At 44.6% G+C, this 23,207-nt stretch overlaps 1 long non-coding RNA gene across 1 annotated transcript; it reads left to right on the top strand.

The window, feature by feature from the left end:
- The first annotated feature begins 14,644 nt into the window (after window positions 1-14,644).
- Window positions 14,645-22,242, top strand: LOC112442233 (uncharacterized). The gene is made up of 3 exons (XR_003030263.2): window positions 14,645-14,827; window positions 17,523-17,644; window positions 21,683-22,242. It is a non-coding gene; the product is annotated as an uncharacterized lncRNA (long non-coding RNA).
- The last annotated feature ends 965 nt before the right edge of the window (window positions 22,243-23,207 follow it).

The following is a 23,207-nucleotide window of genomic DNA, read 5'->3' as shown; positions in this document are numbered from 1 at the left end:
GACCTGTGTTTAATCCCTGGGTAGGGAAGATCCCCTGGAGAAGGAAATGGGAACCTACTCCAGTATTTTGCCTGGAGAATCCCATGGACAGAGGAACCTGACAGGCTATAGTCCATGGGATCACAAAGAGTCTTACCCGACTGAACAACCAACACTTTCTTTAAAAAATTGTAGAATCCAAAGTTTAAAGGAAGTCTTAACAGGATCAGACTGTTTCCACATAATTTAAATAAGTCTCAGAACAAAATTCAAAAACATTAAGAAAATAAAAATAATTCAACACACAGCAAGGTAAAATTCACAGTGTCTACTGCTGCTGCTGCTGCTAAGTCGCTTCAGTCGTGTCTGACTCTGTGCGACCCCAGAGACGGCAGCCCACCAGGCTCCCCTGTCCCTGGGATTCTCCAGGCAAGAACACTGGAGTGGGCTGCCATTTCCTTCTCCGATGCATGAAAGTGAAAAGTGATAGTGAAGTCGTTCAGTCGTGTCTGACTCTTAGTGACCCCATAGACTGCAGCCTACCAGGCTCCTCTGTCCATGGGGTTTTCCAGGCAAGAGTACTGGAGTGGGGTGCCATTGCATAAATTACATTCAGTTAAAAATTACCAGACATGCAAAGAATCAGGAAACTACAACTAATAATGAAAAGAAAAATCAGCCAATAGAAATAGATCCCCAAGTTATATAGATGATATAAATCACAGACAAGAACACTAAAATATCTAACATAAATATATTTCATATGTTCAAGAAGGTAGAAAAAAGCATGAGTATATTCAGGACATACATAGAAAATATAAAAAAGACCCAAACTGAGCCTCCAGAGATGAAAAATATAATATTTGACATGAAAAAAAAAAAAAACCCACTGGCAGGAATTATATTGACATGAAGAAGATGAGGAACGTCCTGGTTTGGGTACTCTGCAAAGGTGAAATGAAGGCAAACTGTTTGGGCATGAAAGGTGCAATTGTAAATTCAGAGCAACTGCAGAACACACTGCGTCTTTGTGAGAGGACAATTATAAAAAGGATTATTTTAAAAGGCACTCCTTCGTTAGGACTGACACAGCTCTGAGCTAGGGCTGCACGGCGTAGTGGTGAGCAGAGCATCAGCTACGTTCTGGTCCCGCGTGCACATCAGCCAGACAGCTTGTTTCATGGTCATGATCTGCACGGTCGCCCCACACACAGAGCCTCAGTCTAAATTAGTTCAAATAAAGGAGCAAGACTATCACAGTGTCATGGACTAGTGCAGTCTTGAAGACCCCTGGATTGAACCATCTTCCAGCTCTGTCTGAAAGCTCTTTGACTTGCTCTCTAAGAATCAGCAGAAAATCCACCAACTCCTTCTTCCCTCTCTCCCACTTTTCCTCCATTGCAATCTCTGTTCCCCTCTGTCCCTCACTTTTTTTTTTTTTTTTGCTAAATGTAATTTTTAAAAATTTTATATTGGAGTATAGTTGGTTTACAATGTTGTGTTAGCTTCAGGTGTACAAAAAAGTGAATCACTCATACATATACATATATCTATTCTTTTTCAAATTCTTTTCCCTTTTAGGTTATCACAGAGTATTAAGTAGAGACCCCAATCTGCCTGCAATGCAGGAGACCCAGGTTCGATTCCTGGGTCGAACTAAGGGTCATACTAAGTGAAGACCCTTCACCTAGTATGATTGCTGGAGAAGGGATAGACTACCCACTCCAGTATTTTCGGGGTTCCCTGGTGACTCAGCTGGCAAAGAATCTGCCTGCAATGCAGGAGACCTGGATTTGATCCCTGGGTTGGGAAGATCCCCTGGAGAAGAGAACAGCTACCCACTCCAGTATTCTGGCCTGGAGAATTCCATGGACTGTATAGTCCATGAGAGGGCAAAGAGTCAGACACAATTGAGCAGCTTTCACTTTCCTTTGCTCTACAGTGGGTTCTTGTTGATGATCTATTTTATATTTAGCAGTGTGTGTGTGTTAATTCCAAACTTCTAATTTATCCCTTTCACCCACCTTTCCCCTCTGGTAAACATAACCTTGATTTTGAGATTGATGAGACTGTCTTTGTTTTATAAAGAAATTCATTTGTATATTTTTTAGGTTCTACATAGAAGTGGTATCATAAGATATTTGTCTTTGTCTGACTTACTTCACTCAGTATGATACTCTCTAGGTTCATCCATGTTGCTGCAAATGGCATAATTTTAGGCTTTGTATGACTGAGTAATACCCCATTGTATAGTACGCTACATCTTCTTTATCCATTCCTCTGTCAATGGACATTTAGAGTGCTGCCATGTCTTGGCTATTGTAAACAGTGCTGCTGTGAACATAAGGGTGTGCGTATTTTTTTGATTTATGATTTTCTCTGAATATATGCCCAAGAGTAGGTTTGCTGGATCATGTGGCTGCTCTATTTGTAATGTTTTAAGGAAACTCCATAATGTTCTCTATAGTGGTTGTATCAATTTACATTCCCACTAACAACGTAGGAGGGTTCCCTTTTCCCCACACTCTCTCCAGCATTTATTGTTTGTAGACAATGAGCTCGTACCTCATGGTAGTTTTGATGCCCCTCACTCTTGCATCATCTAGGAGTTGATTTCACATTGGCCAAAGTCAACTGCATGACACGTAGAAGAGATGACTGAAGGGGCTTCTCAGTGCCGTGGCTAACCAGGGGGAGGACTCCACACAGACACCACTCTGCTGTGTGGTGCTAAGTTGCTTCGGTCGTGTCCGACTCTGCAATCCTATGGACTGTAGCCCACCTGGCTCCTCTGCCCATGGGATTCTCCAGGCAAGAATACTGGAGTGGGTTGTTGTGCCCTCCTTCAGGGGACCTTCCTGACCCAGGGATTGAACCCACGTCTCTTACATTTCCACATTGGAAAGTGGTTTCTTTACCACTAGTGCCACTTGGGAAGCCCATAGAGACCACTACCAAGATTTAAATGCTGAAACAACATATCCAGGAAATTTCTTGAAGCAAATCCCTTCCTAACAAGAGTCAATGGTTAAAAAAGATATAAGTAGAAAAACCTTTGACTTGCTATTGGGCCCCTCAGCATCAGCACCAACAGGTTGCACAGAATCCTCTCAGAGAATCTACTTACTTCACATTTGCCAAGAAGACGCCTTTTTTCTGATTTTATTTAGCCTGGTAACCTCAGGGAATATTCAGAACCCCAGAGACAGAAACAATATAAAGATGGTTATTTCTCTCTGAAATAACAATTTGTATTTTCATATCTTTGATACACAGCCTAATACTCAAATCAATAGGCCAATGGAGACTCACCCAGAGCAAGTTTAATAAGAAAAATAGTTGGAAAAAAAAAAAGGTTTGGAAAGCTAGAGTTACATTTCCTGCAGGTGTGTTAGATTGTGGAGGTGGGGTTAAGTTGATTCTTTCTTTCTTCCCTTGTGTAATGAAACAGAAAAGCTAAACCTCTGAGTTGATTATAATCACACAGGCATGGGAGCTCCTGGCTGTTTTTCGCTCCCTTCTTCTCTCCTACCCTTACCCCAATCAATACAACAAGTTTTATCTTCACTGATGAAAACTCAACTTTCTGGCTGTTTTTGTAGTTTAGGCTTCCTTGTGTCTGATCTGGGTTTGCAGGCAGGCAAATCAGCTTCCAAATTCAAGGCATACATTTTGGAAACCCAAAGCAAAGACCTGTTCCAGAAAGAGGGGTAAGAAAAGGTGGTAAAAAACAAGCTCCATAAAACAGAACTTTGACAGGGTAAAAAAGGCCCAGAGAGGTTGGACAGCAGGGGGCGGGGCTTGCTCTTACGACCCCTTACTATGATTCTCCTGAAGCCAAGGTCAAGCTCAGTTCACCAAGCCAATAGCTCCTGGCTCCTTTAGGAATAAGAAATGTGGCCACAAATCCTCCATTTGTTATTACTGTTGTTGCTGCTCAGTCACCAAGTTGTGACTGACTCTTTGAAACCCCATGGATTACAGCATGTCAGGCTTCCCTGTCCTTCATTGTTTCCTAGAGTTTGCCCAAGTTCATGTCCACTGAACTGGTGATGCCATCCAACCCACCGTCTTGTCCTCTGCCTTCAATCTTTCATAGCATCAGGGTCTGTTCTAATGACTCAGCTGTTCACATCAGGTGGCCAAAGTATTGGCACTTCAGCATCAGCCCTTCCAGTGAGTATTCAGGGTTGATTTTCTTTAATATTGACTGGTTTGACTCTTTGCTGTCCAAGGGACTTTCAACAGTCTCCTCCAGCATTATGGTTTGAAAGCACCAATTCTTTAGCTCTCTGCCTTCTTTATAGTCTAGCTCTCATACCCAGAAAACCGAGCAGCTGGGACGGGGGAGGCGATAAGCTGCAGCCTTCAACTGGGGGTGACTACGCTCACCAAACACCTGGTCACCTGAGCTGCTCGGACCTGGGACGGACTCAAAACATAGGCCCAACCATCTGAGCCTGTTTGGAGTGCTCGAGAACATGAACCTGAGCGGCTTAGACCTGGGGAGTGCATGCAACCCAGGACTCCCATCACAGTTCCCAGCATAGCTCTCAAATCCATACATGATTGCTGGAAAGACCACAGCTTTGACTGCTTTAATCAGAGAAATTACTTTCCAGGCTATATGAATATTCAAAAATATTCACTGAGTGCCTACTAGTACCAACTACTGTTCTAAGTCCTGGGGACACAATGGTCAGTGATGTAGACTAGATCATAGAGCTTATATGCTAGCATAGGAAAGCAGAAAGTAAACACATAAGCAAATAAATGAATAAGAGTATCAGGTGGTGAAACTGCTATAAAGAACATCTTAAAAGGGGCTACTCTAGGCTGGACTAGCATTTCTGAAAAAACAAGGAAAGGGAGGTGTCATTTGAGCTGATATTTTGAATATAAGGAAGGAGCCAGTCATGCCGTGTGAAGAACTGGAAGAAAGCCATTCAGGCAGAGGAAACTGTCAGTGCAAAGGCCCTGGGATGAAAGCAAGTTTAGTTGGAAGAATAAAGAATCATTTCTGTGTGGCCAGAATGTAGTGAGTCAAAGGAGAGTTGGAAAAGAAGTATTAGTCAAAACACAGATCATATAAGAACTCATGGGCTTTTATAATATGAAGTTGAAGTTGTAATGGAAAAAAATTGCTCTGATTTATGCTTTAGAACAGAGAAGGGAATGCCCCCCACTCCAGTACTCTTGCCTGGAAAATCCCATGGATGGAGGAGCCTGCTAGGCTGCAGTCCATGGGCTCTCTGAGGGTGGGACACAACTGAACGACTTCATTTTCATGCATTGGAGAAGGAAACGGCAACCCACTCCAGTGTTCTTGCCTGGAGAATCCCATGGACAGAGGAGCCTGGTGAGCTACAGTCCACGGGATCACAAAGAGTCGGACATGACTAAAGTGACTTAGCACACACTGGATACATTACATAATAGAGAAATAGAAAAGTAGGATCCAAAGATGACTCTTGGGTTTTGCCTTGAGCTGTTTACCTACTCCTGAGATGAGGAAGAGAGGAGAGGAATCAAGTCCTGTCTTGGGTGTCTTAATGTTTGAGATCCTTATTTGACATCCACATGAAGACTTCAAGAAGGCATTTGGAAGCAGGAGGCAAGAACTCAGTTACAGAGGTCTAAATTCTCTAGACCAGCTTTCTACCAATCTAGCTCTGAATTTCACTCTTTTGGTTGGCCCATTGTTCACTTAGCCATCATTCATTGAGTATCTCCTGTGCCCTGGGACCTGAGCTCATGGTGACTAAGTTACAATGGAGCGACTACAAATTGACACAGGTCCCTGTTATCAAGGACAGGACCATCAGCCCTGGATCCTTGATATATCATAGGACAGCCTAGAGTTTATTTCCTGAAAGGCCACCTCTGTGAACATCAATGTTCTACTTATTTATTCCAGGAATTTCCCAGTCTGGTATCTCAGAAACTCACTTAGGAAGGAGTCTTAAAGAGTTATTACTCAAATTTCCTCCAAGTGTTTGCTTAACCCAGACTTGAGTACCCCCTGGTGACATGGCACTCACTATCTACTCCTTGAAGAGTTTCTAATAGGTCTTGGGAATTGGGCTTCTGGGGGCAACAGAGGGCACAGATTAAATTGCCAAATTTTGCAGTTTAAATGGTAAGTCTTGGTACTGTAGGCAGACACAGGACCACAATGGAGGGTCTTCAGGGGGTTCCCGACTTCCCCCAGGGACTTAAGTGTAGCATTCCTTTTTATCTCTGGCAAGACTGAACTTAGAAGCTGTTGGGTTATGGTCTCAGCTGCTGTGTTTCTGAAAACCTACAAAGGCAGAATGCATAATTGTATATTGCAGACAATTTTGCTCACGTTTCCAGGTGTCTGCAGAGATGGGTCTTGGTTAAGATTTATTACACTCCTGAGACTGACAGAGCCACACACAACATCAGCAAGCTTTATTTATGGACTTTCTTCCCTAGCCAGAATGAGAGCAGTAAAGCCCTCACTCCTCGTTGGTGGAGAGCAGGAAAGTCAGTCCTTGCGACCTCCGTCTTTGGCACCTAGAAAGTCTGCCCTGGCTTTCCTTCACCTTCCCACAGATGTTGGGAGCTCCCCCACCCCCTCACCCTCCGCCCCTACATGCTCGCCTGTCTCAGCTCTCCTGAGTCGCTGAGCTTTAATTTGGGCTAATCTCTACTCCTTACTCAGGTAGGTGTGGTGATGATAAATCAAAAGGAGGACACAAGCTGTCAGTTAAAAAATGGAGAGACTTGTCAGTCTAATGAACTTTATTAGCAGCGAGCCACAGGAAAGTCTCTGGCAGCTTTTCCTCTCCTTTTCCTGATGCCTCCCTCTAGTCTCCAGATATTGCCAGAAGAGCAGATATAACCTAGGGGGAGCTGAACTGGTGATGGGGGGGGGGTGGCAGCTCCACGTGACACCCCTGTGGACAGCCACACAGACTGCTGTCATCAGGGTGGACAAGGGTGGAGGCAGCAGCCTGGCTTTTATCGGTGGAATTCCGAGGGTCTTCGCCCCCATGGATGGTGAAACTGTACAGTTTAGAGACCCAGTTTATGCTGTCTAGAATCCTGCAGCTTGCACAGGATGGAAAGACCCCATCTAAGCCAACTTTTTGCTTTGGGGCAGGGAAAGTTCTTTAAAAAGCTCTCCCCAGTCCAAAGGGAGCATGCACGTGAAAGAGAAAAGTGGCCTTGATGCTTGATAGCTTTGCAGCTCCTGGTTCTAGACTTTGCCGAGGCCACACTTCTTGCACTGGGGTCTCAGCTCTCTGTCCTCAGGATGTAGCTTTTCATTTTTGCTTTAGTAGTTTGAATGGGTTTCTGTTTCTTACAACCACAGCAGTCTTGTTTAAGAGAGTGTCTGAAAGCACAGCATTTTGCAACCTGCGCATGCTGAGCCAGTTTCCAATCTGGGTTTTCTCTGACCTCAGAGCTGTATATCCAGCTGCCTGGTGGGCTCAAGACGTGGGGTCCTACCGGTCCCTCAACTCAACAGTATCCTACTGTAAACATTCAAACTTTGGAGATAGAGCTATAGCCCCCTGAACCACATTTCCATCCCCAATCCTTTGCTTGGATGTCAACACCATTGTCATTTGACTTACATGCTGCCAGACATTTTAAAATGGATTTACACACAGAGATACACAGACACATATATGCAGATATATGTGTTTGTTTTTGTTTTCTACATAGGATTGTAGATTTCTACATAGGATATCTATATCTAGAATTCTACATAGAATTATCTACATTAAATATCTAATGATATTCTACATATCATTAGATAACTCACTTTTTTCCTGCTTGGTATGTTAAGGCCATCTTTCCACACCTGAATATTCAGTCTTTTAAAATGCTACATAGTGTTCCACAGACTGGTTATACCAAGATTAATTTAGCTATTTGTTAGTACAGAACACTTAAGTTGTACCCCTTTTAATTTTTTCAATTACAAAGAGTACGACAGGGAAATTTCTTGTATGTTCTCTTTGGGACACATGCAAGGACTCCTCCAGGATGGGCACTGAGGGCTGGACCAGCTCCTGGAGAACAGAACCCCTTCTATCTCTCTGCTCATCATGAAGCCCAAGGAACCCAGGAGTGTTCCTTCTCTCTTCCAGGCAATCACTGGTGCTGGCCCAGATCTGTGACTTCCCTTCCAAATGTGTCTCCTGCTGTCAGCCTCACTGGCCCCTCTCTCCTTCAGACCTACTTCTCTCCTGCTTAGACCACCACCACCACCTCCTCATTTCCCACTCCCCAAGCTCAGGCTTTAGCCCTTCTGATCCACGTCCACCCTCTGCTGGAGAGACCTACTGAGGATGGAAAGCTGATGGGGTGATCTGCTGCTTGCCCCAGGCTCACCAGTGCCCCAAGGGAAAGTCCAGGTTCCCCGCAGTGGCATGCCAAGTTCTCTGCGGCCCAAACTCCCCTATCTAGATCATTTTTCTGTCGCTTCTGCCTTAACTCTCTAGAAACAGAGAACTGGCTGTAATTCTCCTCTTATTTCTACTCTGCTATTTCTCGACTCTTTTTTGCTCATTCTGTGCCTTTTGCTTGGAACCCCTTCAACCCTTTTGCCTTCCTCAGATTAATCCCTATTCATCCTTCATAACCCACCTAATGTGCCCTTCCTATGTTCTCTGGAAGCACAGTCTGCCCCCTCTAGCACTGCCTTGCTCACCTGTACTCTAATTATTCATGTACTTATTTATCTAGTCTCCCACTAGACTGAGATCCCTAAGGGGAACGCTTGATTTCAGCCACCCTGTGTCTGCTGAGCACAGGAGTAGCTCTCTCCCACTTTTAATCAATAACCCTTTGAGGTGTCTGGCCCTGCTTTCCATCTCCATGAGGTCACTGTGGGACCCAGGATTTAAGTTGGTCAGTTGGAAGGGGCATCAGGCCCAGAACTTTTTGTTCAACTCTTTGGGGAAGAAAGACTCTCTTGTCAGCTGGAATTGACATTGTAAGGATATAAAGCTGGTGAGGCTGTAGCCATCTTGGCATGTTCAGGAGCTCATCCATGTGAGAATGGAAGCCACAAGAAGGGCAGAATAAACACTGAGTCCTGATAGCATCATCTGAACTCCTAGATCCAGCCATCTGTACTCCACTGGATTTTCCAGGTCTGTGAACCAACACATTTTATTTCTGTCATTTACTGCCGAAGGAGTCCAGTGCACATGCAAAGAAAGAGCATGTATTTTGTCTCATGCCCTTGTGTAGTCCCCTCCTATGTTGAATAGTTTGTGACAATTAGGATACTGCAGAAGTGACCATGTATCACTTCCAAGGTTAAGCCAGGAGGAACCCTGTAGCTTATACCTTGCTTCCTCTGGGGGATGCCAGGCAACATGTTGTGAAGACACTCAAGAAGCCCTGTGGAGAAGCTTCTGTGGTGAGGAGCAGGGACTTCCCACCAAATTCTCAGCTGTTATTAGAAACACCTTAAAAGCAGACCGTCCAGCATCAGTCAAGTCTTCAGAAGATTGAAACTTCAAGAGAAACCCCAAGCCAGTACCCCAAATTAAGCCTCTCCCAAAGGCCTGACCCATAGAAACTATGGGAGATCATAAATAATTATTGTTTTTGAAAGTCACTAAGTTTGAGAGTAATTTGTTTCACAGCAGTAAACGACTAATTCATCTCCCTAATCTGATGCCCCAACATGGAACCCCAAACCCTCAAAGCTCCTCAGCTTTTACATGGTACCAGCATTTATCCAGATCTTCAGGCAAAAAAAAAAAAAAATCATCCTGAATCCTCCAAGTATTAATTCTGTTGGCTTTGCTCCAACCTATATCCTGAATCCCACCATTTCTTTCCATTTCCACTTCTACAACCCCAGCCCAGTCACCATAATCTCTCAGCATAGCTGACACAATGGTCTCCTGATTGATCTCTTGGCTTTACTCTTAAACCCACATAAAAGAGTCTTCATAGACAGAGAACTTATATGTAGAGTACATCATAAGAAATGCTGGACTGGATGAAGCACAAGCTGGAACCAAGATTGCTGGGGGAAATATCAACAACCTTAGATATGCAGATGATACCACTCTAATGGCAGAAAATGAAGAGGAACTTAAAAGCCTCTTGGTGAAAGTGAACAAGGAGAGTGAAAAAGCTGGCTTAAAATTCAACTGAAGATCATTGCATCGGGTCCCATCGCTTCATGGCAAGTAGACGGGGAAACAATGGAAACAGTGAGAAACTATTTTCTTGGGCTCCTAAATCACTGCAGATGGTGACTGCAGCCATGAAATTAAAAGACACTTGCTCTTTGAAAGAAAAGCTATGACAAGCCTAGACAGCATATTAAAAAGCAGAGACATTACTTTTGCCAAAAAAGGTCCATCTAGTCAAAGCTATGGTTTTTCCAGTAGTCATGTATGGATGTGAGTGTTGGACCATAAAGAAAGCTAAGCATCAAAGAATTGATGCTTTTGAACTGTGGTGTTGGAGAAGACTCTTGAGAGTCTCTTGGACAGCAAGGAGATACAAGCAGGCAATCCTAAAGGAAATCAGTCCTGAATATCCATTGAAAGGACTGATGCTGAAGCTGAAACTCCAATACTTTGGCCACCTGATGTGAAGAACTGACTCATTGGAAAAGACCCTGATGCTGGGAAAGATTGAAGGCAGGAGAAGGGGACGACAGAGGATGAGATGGTTGGATGGAATTACCAACATGATTCTGAGCAAGTTCTGGGTGTTGGTGATGGACAGGGAAGCCTGGCATGCTGCCAGCCACAGGGTCACAAAGAGTTGGACACAAGTGAGCACCTGAACTGAACTGAACACATATATGATAACTGAACAATTTTTTTGAACACCTGAAACTTACCCAATATTGTAAATCAGCTGTGTGTGTTAATAGCATAGTCGTGTCCAACTCTTTGCAACCCCATGAACTGTATCCCATCAGGCTCTGTGTCCGTGGCATTCTTCAGGCAAGAATACTGGGGTAGGTTGCCGTTTCCTTCTCCAGGGGAATCTTCCTGACCCAGGGATTGAACCCAGGTCTCCTGCATTGCAGGGAGATTCTTTACCATGTGAGCTACCTATACTTCATTAAAAAAAAAAAAAAAGAATCTTCTTGCAGACAGCATTATCTTCTTAAAATTCACAGAAGATTCTATCATGTCCTAATTTGTTCCAGTGGCTTCTCAGCCTGATTTGTATAAAACTGCTATTTTCTGTCTCCCTACCTCAATCTAAGGTCCTGTGTTATGTGGACCTGGCTCCCTTTCCAAACTCATCTCCTTTTTTTTTACTTTAAAAAATGTTTTATTGGAGTAACCATAAGTTTGTTTTCTATATCTGTGACTCTATTCTTGTTTTGTAAATAAGATTCCTCCTGTAAGTGATATCACATATTTGTCTTTTTCTGCCTGACTTTTTTGCTCAGTATGACAATATGTCCTCCATGTCACTGCAAATGGCACCATTTTATTCTTTTTTATGGTTGAGTGATATTCCATTGTGTGTTGTGTGTATATACCACATTTTCTTTATCCATTCATCCATTGATGAACATTTAGGTTGCTTCCATCTCCTAGCTGTTGTAAACAGTGCTTCACTGAACACTGGGGTACATGTGTCTTTGTGGATTATGGATTTCTCCTGATATATGTGCCCAGGAGTGGGATTGTAGGATCATATGGTAGCTCTATTTGTAGTCCTTTAAGGAACCTCCATAGTGTTCTCTAAAATGGCCACACCAATTTACATTCCCACCAACAGTGTGGGAGGGTTCCATTTTCTCTGAACCCTCTCCGGTACTTATAATTTGTGGGGTTTTTTGATGATAGCCATTCTTGACTGGTGTGAGGTAATATTTCGTTGTAGTTTTGATTTTCATTTCTCTAATAATTAGTGATGTTGAGCACATTTTCATGTGTTTGTTGGTCATTTGTATGCCTTCCATCCCATGAGAAGGAGAAACTTGCCTTCTCTTTGTGACTGGAGTTTTCCCATCAACCAGTCAAGGGGGCTGTGGCTTAGACAGGACTGGTGGTTTCCTGAAAGTGACACAGCCAGGCTGTGTCAGGGCTGGAAACCTGAGTTCCACTCTGCCAAACCTGAGGAGCTGTGAGATGAAGGAGAGGCAGAAAAAAAGGCGTGGCAGGATCCAGATATTAGGGAAAGTATGATCACTGTGAAGCCAATGAAGTTCCTGGGTTCTGACACACACTGGCCTCTTCCAAGGCTCTAGGAGAGGCACTGCCCATGGCTGACATGCTCAGATGTTATTGTAAGATGTGCAAAAGTATGATGTAAGTTATATGTAAGATGTGCAAAAACCACACCTGTTGTGACTGCTGTTTCTTTCCCCCGCAATATGCTCCCATCAGGCAGGGTTGGTGAGCTGCAGGTGTTTTGAACTCTGGCTAAGCAGAGATTGAAGCTACGCTTAGCATGAGTACAGTGGATAGATGTATATTATTTCTAGCTAATTTCATTTAACATTAAGCTACAGCCAGCTGTTCTGGTGTGGAAACGGCGTCCAGGGATATTCCTCCTCTGACTCTTACTGACAACATGAAAATACGAGGCCAGGGGTCATATTACTAGAAGAATGTGTCCGATGTGCTTGACACCAGAAGAAAGTGAGGTAATGAACAGAGCTAGAAACCAGCCTATGGAGCACACTTCTAATCCTCAGACACAGGAACGCAAAATTGTTTGTCTTCACCAAATGGACCTTCCTATTCTTCTGATCCTTTCTCTAGAAAAATCATATTACCTAATTATTGTCATTTAAAGAGACAACCAGAGGCTGATGAAGCCAAAACATGGAAAGAATGCAAAAAGTATTTTAGAGGTGGTGGTGGTGGTTTAGTTGCTAAGTTGTACCCAACTCTTTGTGACTTCATGGACTGTAGCCTATCAGGCTCCTCTGTCCATGGGATTCTCCAGGCAAGAATACTGGAGTGAGTTGCCATTGCCTTCTCCAGGGGATCTTTCCAACCCAGGAATCAGACCCAGGTTTCCTGTATTGCAGGCAGATTCTTTACTGACCAAACCACCAGGGAAGCCCATATTAGAGCTGTGCTAGCGGTTCATCCAAACACTGTTATCTTCTCATTCTTCTGATATTTGTGGGGCTTGTCAGTATTTCAAGGGTTCTTTCTCATCATAATGTATTTCTTTCACTGTAAATCAATATTCACTTTCCTAGGTAAATTTGTGTTCTTGTTTTCTTAGAGAGGACCCCGAAGTAGACCAGCTCCCCCAAGGATACATCCCCACACCTGATTATCAGCTTCCACTGGGACGTGAATGCGGAGGCTGTAGGAGTAGGTGGCTGAAGCCAGTGAGGGCATTAGGGTGGGATCCTGGGCCCAGAGATTTGTTCTAGCCGAAACCAGGCCTGCTTTGCACAGGCTTTAGAACAGCTGTCGTTCTTCCTCCAACACTGAAATCCTCATCTCCAGCTCTCATTTTGAGCTGAAGCCAAATGATTTCCTGTGTTATCTCTGTTTATCAGCTCTCTATTATCATGATGGCCTGAGCCACCCACTCAATAAAACAAAGCAAACAAACTCCCACAAACCCGCAGACAGCTCTGAGCTTCCAGGCCTGCTCTTAGTTCCTAATTAACAAGCCATCCTTAGCCAATCGGCTGATCCGCTTGTCATCCCTTTCGGATTTGTGGGCAAACAAACCACCCCTGGGCCCCAGGCAATAGCTCCGAGGCCTCCTCCTCTGCTCTTTGCTGGGGCTTCCTCTCTTTTCACCCCTGTTCTGTCTGTCTGCAGAGTTAATAGGCTTGTAAGGTGGTCTGTTCAGACTGCCATGGCCAAGGCTTCTGGACTAAGCCCCTTTCCCCTTCAGCTTCACAGCTCTGTCCTTTCGTCTTGCTCCACTTCTCAGTACTGAATCCCTAAAAGGGGATGAGGCTCAACCATTAGCATGGTTAATGCAGAGAACATGCAGGCAACCTCTTCATGACAATTAGATCTTAGACACTGGCCGCTGTTTTCAGAGCCTCCTTCCAGCAGTCTGGGTAGGGAAGCTCCAGGATACCAGGGAGAGAAGGAGAGGCATCTGCCTCCCCAGAAGGCAAGCAGATGCTCCCAAGTGCTTCACTTGCCTCCCTGCCTATCACAACTTCCTGTGGTCAGCAGCTCTGCAACCTTCAGCAAGTCACTCCCCATCCCTGGACATTTGTCTCCTTACCTGTGAAAGAAACAGGTCAGGATAATTTGAGGTCTCGGAGGGCTGGTTCTCACACCAAACCTGGCCAGCAGGTACGTTTTGAGGACTCCACACAATGCTCTGTCTTCTTTTTGTATTTGGATTAGTTGTCAACACTTTAGAAATGTGGAATCATCACCTCTTAAAATGTAGATTTCAGGGTGCTTTCAAAATACTCAAAAGACCTGACTTCATTGAGCCCATATACCCTCATGGCGACAATTAAGAGAAGTTGCCCCCAAGAGATAAGGCATGGTCTTTCCAGTTCACCACAGTCCCCACCACTCCCTATCACCTACCTAACACACTTGACTCATGAAAGTTAGTTGTGGACCCACGAAGGTATGAGTTTGTGATGGCAGTCTTGTTTGTGATGGCAGTCTTGTTTGTGATGGCAGTCTTGTTTGTGATGGCAGTACTATTTTGTACTCTTTATTCTGCCTTCCCTGTGAATATTCACAGTTCATTCTAAGGTGTTTACTGTCCCCCTCTCATATTCCTGGTCCTTGGCTAGGATACAGGAAGGCACACAGACTAAAAGGTGGCTTCCACACTGGAGCCCCTAGAGTTAGTGCCAGGGGCACAGGGACGAACCAGAGAAGAATTCATGCTGATGGAGGAAGACTTTCTCCCAAATGTGAGGAAACATAAAACAAGTTTACGTTCTCTCTGCTTATCCTTGTATAACCATACTAACTAACATATATATGGCCCATGAGAATGTTCAGGACTCTTTCCTATCTATTTGATCTTTGAGTCAGTACTACAACCTAGAGAGGTAGATACAGTTTCTAGATGTTGACAGATGCTGCTATGGTGTGAATGTTGGTGTGCCTCCCAATTTTATTGAGAACTTAAGGCCCGGGGTGACGGTATTAGGAGGAGGAGCCTTTGGGAGGTGATTAAGTCATTAGGGCAAGCCCTCTTGAATGAGACTAAGGCTCTCATAAAAGAGGCCCTAGAGAGAGAGCTAGTCTCTTCCACCATGGGGGACACAATAATCTGGAAGACAGCCCTCACCAGAACCTCATCATGCCAGCATGCTGGTCTCAGACTCCCAGCCTCCAGACCTGTGAGAAACAAATATCCATCATCAATAAGCCACCCAGTCTCTGGTATTTCTTATAGCAAACAGACTAAGACAGAAGTCGAGTGACTTGCTGTAGTTCTCCACGGGTTGTGGACTTAACACTCAGCACAAACACCCAGGTGCAATTTTAAAACTTGGCATCTGGCATTCCAAATGCTTTCTGTGCTATGCCCATCACACACCCTTTGCCCCGGTAATTGGTGTCTGAGCTCCAGGAAACAGCCCTGGTTCATAGGCTCAGGAGACACTGGAGAAGTGTCTCACTCAAAGGCAGAACAGAGAGCTAGTTCTCTGCACGGCACCTGCCTTGTAGCTCCCTGTTTTCTCCTAGATCTGGTGGTATCACCAACCAGCACTGCAAAGGGCAGCAGCCAAGTCCTGGTTTCCAACTTCCTGTGGTCCAGCAAGCACCCTACTTGGCCGACTTGCCCTAATCGTGCATATGAGGAGTAATCGTTGTATTCCACTCCCACTTTGGACTGAGAAGCGTATAAGAGTCCATGGTTCTAGTGAATGACAGTCTTCCACTTCTAGAGAAATGATCAAACTGATGCTAACAAACTATAGGAGATGGGACTCCAGGTCTATAAACGTTTTTCTCCCTCCAAGGACACAATTTTGAGTCCTCTTTCTAAGGTCCATGCCAAGGGTCAGAAGTCTGCTAGCTTGGCCTTCAGGGACTGCCACAAAAGGGGTGGGGGGTGGCACATGACACCCCCTGACAAGAACCCAAGGACACTGTTCTGGACCACGTCTTCACATGCATGGACAACTTCCTCTTGTTACAAGCTTCTCCCTGGTTGAAAGTCATAAATCTCCTGTGATTTAGGTGACAGACTACTGGAATCTTTTCCTTTGACATAAAGAGCAGATGTGAATCCAGCACAATATTGGTGTGGAAGGAATCCACCAGATCCAAAGCCTGGGGTTTTTCTAGCTGGGCAGGACATGGAAGATAAAACTTGTTAGGGACCTGAGATTCCTCAGCTGGTCGATGGAACAGTTAAGATACAAAGCTAGGCCCCTGGCTAGTTCTCCATCACTTGTATCTTCCCTTGTATCTGAATGTTCCCCTCATTCCACTTAGATGCCTGAGACCCCATGATTTACCACATCGCTATCCCCCAGCTGAGCTGCCTTCATCAGGGTCCCAGACCTTTTCTCTCGCATCCTCTCACCCAAACTCATCGGTCCAAGTGAATACATGCTGACTCACTCCCTAGTGCTAAAGGCTAAAGGTAGCACTAAACCTCCCTTCCCACATCATATGGGCCTAGAACTGGCCAGCCTTGGATACCAGTCAAAGAGATGGACTGAGATAAGTGAGTCAGGAAAGGTCACTGAGCCTGGAACTGGAGGGGACCACAAAGGATGCTCAGGAAAAAGGAGTCCAAGTTCCTAACCCAGTGCATGATATTCTTGTTGGATGAATGAATTAATGCATTAATGAATCAAGACCTGGGTTGAAAACTCAAGAGGAATGCTGTCAAGTGCCAAATTCAGCAAATGAAAGAGTAGAGCATGGAGGATAGAACACAGATAGGTGTAGAACTTCAGGATCTGTGGTGTTGAGAGGCTGTGGCTGTCCAGTGCCCATGCCCTCTGTCTCTGATGACAGACTTTGATTGTCCCTCTGCCTTACTGCAAGCCATCTGAGAGATCCAGAAAATGCCAGGCACATCCCTCCCACCAGACAATTAGTCCCTCTCCTTCCTGAGCACTAGAGCCTTAGGCAAGAGTGACGCAAGGACAGAGAATACCTGCTGCTGATTCATCCTACCAGAAGTGCCTTGAACAGACAACTTGTCTACCAGGACTGGCCTAGTTCTGTCTCCTCCAAGCTTTATGGTCATGCTGTTCCTATGAGTAACCTCATAGCCTTGTAATACATTTCTTGTTTTTCATTTAGATCAGCCAGAATGATTTCTGTCACTGGCAGCCAGAAAACCCCTAAATAAGCTCAAAAGTCAAGAAGATTGGAGGTGGCAGGGTGTTGGGAAGTTTTGTAGACCCTGGAAATTGTGGCTTACTGAGTAGCCATTAGTGGCCTAATGTGTAGGAGAATCTGCCTGGTTTTTGAGACCCAGAGAAATGATGATATTATGTCCCCGCAAGCGCTGCTCCTAAATGCTGAGTCAGTGGATGGGGGTCATCATTGAGAGCTCTATCCCAGACGTGTGTGTCTTCAGTCCCAATGCATCAAGCCCACCTCAGACCCACTGTGCTCTGATTCTCTTAAAAGGGGGCCTGGGACACACAAAGGGAAGACTGATGAAACAAGAGCCTCCAGCACGCTGAGCACAATTAGAGATTTTCTTCTCTCTTTTTACCAAAGACTGACAGTCCAGCCAACAGGACAAACAGGTTGGTATAAGAATCTCCTTGACAGGTTTCTCCAGGAAAGCCTCTCTCTGACTCTTTCTTTATCAAGTAAAATCCTCCCACACCTTTGTCAGACAGAGTTTTAAAAGAGCATCACTGCTTCACTGTCCCACTGAGCAGCTCTGAAGTCTCATTTGAGAGAATGAGAAAAACCAAGACAGACAGATGGGGAAAGAGGCAGGCAAGTGGGAGGGAGAGAGGCAGGAGATGAGGATGAGCTTCTGAGAGGCACCTAGGGCTGCTCTGATGAGGACTGGACAGGAAGAGCTCTGGAGAAGTGATTCAGCTGGACAGGAAAGAGTGACCAGTTCCCTAATGAGCCGAAGTCATTAGCAGAGTCTTAGCATCATGAGGTGAGTTCATTTGGGTTTTTTGGCTTCCAGGGCCAGAGTCGTGTTCTAGCCCCTCACAGAAGTTACATCACATTCAAGTTGAGATGCAGGGCAGGGGAGGTTACAAAGGACAGCCCCACTCCAGGACTCAAGACAGGTAGGGACTGGTAGGGGGCAACTCCAGCACCTGGATCTCGTATTTCCTCCTCATCTAGCTCATCCTTTAGTCCCTCATCCCCAGCTGTCTCTCTCTCTCTCTCCATTGAGCTGATTCATCCACTCTCATCTTGGCTGCTGCCATTTCCACCACCACCTCTTGTCTTTGCTATGTCTTCTGTTCCCCCATGACTTTCTCTCCATGGCTCTTTCTCAGACCTCACCTCCTTCTATCAAATTCTCAATCTCTAGAGTCAAGTTCTAAGTCCTCAAAAGGGAGGATATGACAGATACAGCTAATTACCATAAAGAGTAAGAAGCCCTGGGCTTCCCTGGTGGCTCGGTGGTAAAGAATCTGCTTGCAATGCAGGAGTTCGATCCCTGGGTCAGGAAGATCCCCTGAAGGAGGGTTTAGCAACCCACTCTAGTACTCTTGCCTGGAGAACCCCATGGACAGAGGAGCCTGGTGGGCTGCAGTTGACGGGGTCGCACAGAGTCGGATACAACTGAGCAACTGAGCAGTAGCAACATAAGAAGCCCTGGCAGGCAGAGCTTGCACATCAACTTTTCTTTGGTTTCCAGGCCTGCCTGGGGATTGGCTACCCTCACTGATCCAACCTGCTGTGGCCAGGGTGCCAGAGTCACGTGGAGTTGAGCAGGTGATCCCTGGAGATAACCCTCAGAAGGAGGTAGGGCTGCAGGGAGTGGTGTACCTGGAGAACAGTGGGTCCTACTTGTCTGTTGCTATAGCAGAGACTCTGAAGGCTTCATCCAGGGGGCATCTCTCACTCACACCCTGGATGAAAGGACCATAGTTTTGGAGTAGCAGGCAGTGACTGTTTAATGAAGAGATCTGAACACAGAGCTGGTAATCTGAGATCTCAGAACTTTTATAGTCCAAGAGGACCAATCAAGATAAAACCTCTCCCATTCATCCATGGGGCATTTGGATCCTGTAGATCAGATGAGGGTAAGAGCCCAGGCTAGAGCTTCTGTCTAAGCAGGCAGACAATGAGAAGAGTCCCTGGATCTCTGGATTCCAGGTCCTGATCTCTATGAAAGGATAATTATAGTACCGACCACATGGGGTTGCAGGAAGAGTAGGTAAGATCACTCATGGATGGTCCTCCTCAAGAGTGTGGCCCACAACAAAGCCTTTATATAGTTAGTCTTTTAAAATAAGTTTTTATCTATAATGAAATGGGTTTTATTTAAGATGTTTAGTAAGAAGCTGATTGCCACCACAATGGAAAGTAGTATGAAGTTTCCTCAAAAAAATTAGTAAGCCTATCACATGATCTGCCTATTCCACTCTGAGTATTTATCAGAAAAACACAAAAACACTAATTTAAAAAGATATATGCACCCCTATGTTCATCACAACGTTATGTTCAGTAGCCAAGGTATGTGAACATTCTGTAGTATCCACTGACAGATGAATCGATAAAGATACAGTATATATGCACCATAGAATACTATTCAGCCATAAAAATGAATGAAATCCTGACATTTGTGATAACATGGATGGACCTTGAAGGTATTATGTTAAGTAAAATAAATCAGACAGATGAAAACAAATACCATATGATTTCACACGTACATGGAATCTAAAAATACAAAACAAATAAATTTAAAAAATAAATAAAACAAACTCACAGATACAGAGAACAGTTCACATGATACCAGACAGGAACAGAGTCAGATGGTAGGTAAAATGGTTGGAGGAGGTCAACTATATGGCGATGTATGGTAACTAGTCTTGTGATGCTGAAGACATAGCAGTGTATGCAGATGTCAAATTATAATGCTGTACCTCTGAAACTTATATGATAATAATAATAAGATGGCGATTATTACCAGACCCGTCCCCCAGAAGGACATATCTGAGCCAAGTGGGAAGAGATTCTGCCAAGCAAACAGTCTTTTGGTCTTTTCTTCCCTTTGTTTGCATCCATACATACCCTGGTTGTGGGCACATGAAAGAGGCTATAACAAGAGTCACCCAGAAAATTATTCATCCTTTATTTTCAACTGTGGTAATGTAATGCTTTTGCTCCCGAGTTGCCTGAAGCCAAGTTGGCCGACCTCTGGGGTAGGACTTTTCCACTGCAGTGCAAACAGCATTCTCCTGGAAGAGGAGCAGCCTCATGCTATGGGAAAGGCACGATGTGGGGCCAGGGTCCCTCCCGCCAGGCGAGTCGTGTTCTGTCCTGGCCTGTGCCCTGACCAGGAGGTGACTGATATGGATGGGTGCTAAGGAGGGGAACAGTGGGTGGGCAGTGGGGACACTGGCAGCAAAACCAGTAGCTCCTCATGAGACAAGAGCTTTTCAGAAGGCTACTGGCATCACAGACATGGAGGGCGAATCAGAAGCCCTCCTTCAGGGAGGATCAACTTCTTTTTTTTAATTGAGGTACAGTTGCTTTACAATGTTATATTATTTTCTGCTGTTGCTGCTGCTGCTAAGTCACTTCAGTCATGTCTGACTCTTTGCGACCCCATGGACTGCAGCCTACCAGGCTCCTCCGTCCATGGGATTTTCCAGGCAAGAGTACTGGAATGGGGTGCCATTGCCTACTCCTATTTTCTGCTATATGTATACATATATCCCTCCCTCTTTGATCTCCCTCCGACCTCCCTCCAATCCATCCATCTAGGTTATCACAGAACACCAAGCTGAGCTTCTTATGCTACATATTAGGTTCCCACTAGCTACTTATTTTACACAGGGTAACGTACATACGTCAATCTAAATCTCCCAATTCATCCCACCCACTTCTCCCCCACTGTGTCCACATGTCTGTTCCCTATCCCTGCATCTCTATTCCTGACCTGCAAATTCATCTGAACCGTTTTTCTAGAAGTAACTCAGAAATATAAAAATGTCATATATTAATGTATATATTGGAATCTAGAAAAAATGAAGGATCATCTTTCATTTTTCACTCCTAATCTTAAACCATCTCCAGAGAGAAGCATCTTTCTCTAGATGGTCTCTTCATGAAGCCTAGTCATTTTCCTCTTTCCATAAATCAGTTTCTTTCCCTCTTTCTTTATTTCTTCATATCCCTTGGTTTTTAACTTAGTTGACTGATCTATAGGTCTAGCAGAGTCAAAGAATCCAAGAGCAAGGAATTTTTGTGCACCAGAGAAGCTTGAGGTCTAGAGAAGGGAAGAAACTTGCCAAGGCCATGCAGTAAGCAAGGACAGAGAATGGGGAAAACAGGTCTCCAGGTAGGACCCCAATCCTAGGTTCTTTCTCCAGCAGGTGTGTCCTGGCTGGATTCCACCTAACACTCCTTCTGCCCCACGCTAATAGAGTTGAAATCCAAGTACACAGGTCTGTGGTCAATTATGTTGGGTAGGACTGAGTTGAACAAGGAACATGGAACATACTTGCCGAATGCAGGATTTTCCAAAACCTTTCTTCTATGACTGTGCATAGGAAATCTGCTGATGTGGAGGCTGGGGGATCATGCTAGGATATACAGTATTTTCTGAATGTATTTGACATTTGTGTCTTTTTTCCAAGGACCATCTTGCAGATTTACGTCTAGCAAAACACATTGAAAAACTGTGCCACACAACACAGCCCATGCCAAGAGACCAGGCTGGGATTCTGGAAATACAAACCTTAAAGAAGGGAAGTCGCAGCATAAAACAAATCCAAACCAACAAATGCTCTTTCTTTCACCTTATCTTAGTTCCAGAACTCCGCATTTAATGAAACATTTCAGGATGGAAGAGGTGAGGACAGGAAGCGTCTGCCCTGCTCCTGAGACTCTCTGAGCCACACTTCAACCCAGATCAAATTAAAGCACAGGCTCCTTAGACAGAAGTCCTGTGATGAGAGCAGAGAGCAAGCTGGAGGGTTCGGGGCTGAGCCCTGGCCAACTGCAATAATAAAACAGTGCATGGACATGGAGGCTTTGGAACAAAAATACCTGGTAGCTATTATTTTCCTGAGTCTCTACCCAAGCACACACCCCCTCTCCCATTCTTTTAATCTGGAGCTACTGAGAAGCGGTATTTTTCTCACCTTTGCAATATGAGAAACAAGTTAATTAAAAATTGCTCCCAACTCCAGTCTCAGAGCGTCCCTGCTTTGGCTGCAGATCTATCAACAGTGTGTTTTGATAGCAGTGCACGAAGCTGGTTATTCGGAGACACTGATAATTGCATTAATTTAGGAGGCATTAGCTAAGTCCTACGATTAATTACACAGGCAGCAGACAGAGCTGTAACCCACCAGATCGCTGGATGAGAAAGGCAGAAATGCCAGTTCCCTTTTATTCAGATCCAAACACCCAGACACTCAAATAACCAGAACTGTTTGTAACGGTGACCCTGAGAAACACTGAGACCTTGAAGCTCTTTCTGAATCCTGAAAGAGAGATCAGAAGCCTATTTGTATAACGTTCACTTTAAGGGAATTTTATTGGACTCTAACTCTTTGAAAGTTGGTCATTTAGGAGCAGTATTTGTGACTTAGCTCATGGAATCAAAATATCTAGTTAATTAGTTTTGATTCCACTTCTCCATTTATTAACCAGTCTGAGATAAATAGAAATCAGCAATTCTTTCTCTCTCTCTCCTACTCCTCTATTTTCCACATTTCCCTCTCTCTCACAAATACATACGTACACACATGCACCAATCTTTCCTCCAAATAAAAAGACTGCACACAAGTATATACATAGGTAATGGGGGGTGTGGAAGGAAGAGGCAAAGACTTAGCCTGAGGGGGAATTAAATATAGAAGAGGCAGGGGACTGTGTGGAGACGTGGGAGGGAATATTTCTTTTTCTCCTATCACCGTGCCACATCTCCTTTCTCTCCACCCTTTTCTCATTTCTACCCATTTCTTAAGGCCCAACTCAAGAATCTTGCTTCTTCTGAAAGGGTTTCACAAATTGAGATGACAGAGTTCTGGGCCAGAGCTTGAAAAGTGCTTCAGGCAGATTTTAGACCTGTTATCTGGCTCAATCTAGATGAAATTTGGGCAAATACTACTACAGGTTTCTGGAAATGGTGCGGTTTCAGGAGGGGTCCCCCTG

The sequence above is a fragment of the Bos taurus genome, chromosome 18, assembly GCF_002263795.3.
Source record: "Bos taurus isolate L1 Dominette 01449 registration number 42190680 breed Hereford chromosome 18, ARS-UCD2.0, whole genome shotgun sequence".
In the NCBI taxonomy this organism is placed as follows: domain Eukaryota; kingdom Metazoa; phylum Chordata; class Mammalia; order Artiodactyla; family Bovidae; genus Bos; species Bos taurus.
The sequence above is the reverse complement of the archived record's forward strand: the minus strand, read 5'-3'. Positions and strand labels throughout refer to the sequence as shown.